This window comes from Rhincodon typus, chromosome 11 (genome assembly GCF_021869965.1).
Source record: "Rhincodon typus isolate 14 chromosome 11, sRhiTyp1.1, whole genome shotgun sequence".
Lineage (NCBI taxonomy): Eukaryota > Metazoa > Chordata > Chondrichthyes > Orectolobiformes > Rhincodontidae > Rhincodon > Rhincodon typus.
Window position 1 is genome coordinate 38,346,064 of NC_063342.1, and position 2,416 is coordinate 38,348,479.

General features: G+C 40.2%; 1 long non-coding RNA gene across 1 annotated transcript in view; it reads left to right on the forward strand.

Moving 5' to 3' along the window:
- The first annotated feature begins 1,457 nt into the window (after positions 1-1,457).
- The window catches only part of LOC125484400, a 17,964-nt gene continuing 17,005 nt past the window's right edge, over positions 1,458-2,416 (forward strand). Inside the window, exon 1 of the long non-coding RNA XR_007263235.1 lies at positions 1,458-1,487. This is a non-coding gene — a long non-coding RNA (uncharacterized LOC125484400). The remainder of the gene's footprint in view (positions 1,488-2,416) is intronic.

Here is a 2,416-nt window from a genome sequence, read left to right on the forward strand (position 1 = left end):
AACTGCCACAAAACAAAGCCATCATATCTGCTGTGAGGTGGCAGGGCTCCTTGCTGTTCAATTAGCTATGTGTAGTCATTACCAGCTAGTAATTGAGACAATCAAATCCCTTCGAATTGACAGGCAGCATTCTCACAACAATAGCAAATGCTGTCAGTGCAATCCTCACTTTGTTTACTTATCTCTGACAACAGAGAATTAATTGTATACAAATTTATTACAAAACAGAATATCATTGATCGCCTTTATTCAACAATGATCAGTGAGCTAAAGATATATTGCAGGTATCCTGCATTATAGCCCGGCAAGAACCAGGCATGATGCATAAATCTTTATGGCTACATTAACCTTCACAGCCACTGGCAATGAACTGCTGCAGTGTGGCTGCAACAGGTGGCAGGTTTACTTCCTAAGCGAAGAAAGGCATTTGACATCCTGTTTCTCATTGAGCTTCACATTGGCTAATTGTTTCCTAATCACCCTGGATGGATATGGCCTTGTGCTGAGACCCCTAATCACCTTGCTCACCACCCCCCCCACTCCTTTTTTCAGCGGCTTGTTGCGCTGTGTACTGCCTTTTTTCATTATTGTTGTTATGCTAAAGGCATGCTAAAGAAATGCAAACTATGGCACCCATGTCTGGGAGATTGTGGCCTATGCAAAATCCTTGAAATCAGGACACAATCCTTTAGAATGTCCCATTAATTCCTGTAAACTTCCACCAAAAACAAGAGCCAGTAGAACTTAATCAGCAACTAACAGGAAAATAGTTTATGATTCTATTTAAATAACACTGGCGGCAGTCTTTCTGCTTCAGAGGTTAAGAGAATGCGTTAGCTAGACTGTTGAGTTCCAAAATTACAGTGCTCCTTCAAATCAGTATTATATGCTGGTTGTTGTCATTACCTACCTATTCTGCTTACTTCTGATGGACACTCCCCATCCTCATTAATATGGAGGCAAAGTGATATTAATGTGTGGTAAGGTGGCACCTATTGTACTAAACAAAAGAAACTGAGCATCTGGATTTTGTGGTCCCTCTCTTGCATTCAGGTTAGTAATAAAAGAATCTATTAAAAGTGTCCTATACAGCAGCAATGGCTTCTACAAATCCAGCACTAATTTCTTATTCTAGACAGGTATCAGTGCAGTGGTGACATGTTGTTATATATTTGAGGTGAGAAAATAACTCTCTACAAGTTAAAGTCTGAAAATTGAGGCTTTTCCTAACACGTTTCTTAATAGTGTCACGCTTTGCTTTGGCTCATCAATGTGCCAGTTGTTGCATAAACTGTGTTGTGTTAGCTGGCATCTGCGGCTGACTGAATCTCAAAGACAAAAAGTCCGTCTGGGGAAGTCAATGAGAACAAGATCGCCATCTCTCTGCAGTATGATTTGTGTTGAGAGGGGTGTTACTAATTCCATTGTAGATTACATCATTTATCATTACTGGAAGAGCCTATAGTGACGCAGTTCTACATTAGAAGGTATGAAGGTATTTGTATGAATTTTAAAAATCATATTAATTCTCAGAATTCATTTTTCCAATATAGCTCTGCTTCTATCAATTTAAGGTTAAAAAATGAGATATTCTTTTTGGGTATGCAAGGTTAATTTGAAAGTATTTCTATTAATAGTTTACATTGTTTTCAGCGAATCCGTGCGTAAAGTATCTACAATTCTTAATGTAAAACCCTTTACAGTCCAAAATGTTCCTTGCACATTGATTACAGTTTAGAACAGGCAGATCACATCTAGTTTCCATATTTATGCTTTCTCATGTTTTGCTTCGATTTCCTATCTTTCAATATGTACACAATTGAATTTTCTTAACATTAAGTCCAGTGAGAGTCTGGTGAATTCTCAAGTGCAATACTGTTCATTTTCACAATTAATTTAAGAAAGGGCAAATTCATGAGATGAATGACAGTTTTGAAATAACATTCAAGTCATAACTTCAGTTTAGAAAAACACTTTAAAAACTAGGGGCTGCAATTTTACGGAAGCAGGGTCAAAAGTTGGCTCTGCTTCAGCAGACAATGGGATCGCAGTGCCACATTTTGCCTGTTTCACCAAATAATTGGCTGCCAACACAGCTGTCCATCCTATTAAGGACAATGGCCTGCCCCCAGCAGTTTTTCTTCCCAGTCACAGGGCCGACCACTCAGCAGCCTCAGCAGCCCTGCCTCTCGATGTGTCTGTTACCAGAGTTGCACCTGAAGGATGGGTGCACATCATGTGCCTTGCACCCCTTGAGGACAACTAAGCAAGGTTAGGGGTCTACTAGGGCCAGGGAGGTAGGCCCTGTCAAAGGTTGGGGTTTAAATTGAATCAGAGATAGTAGGAACTGCAGATGCTGGAGAATCCGAGACAACAAGGTGCAGGGCTGGATGAACACAGCAGGCCAAGCAGCATC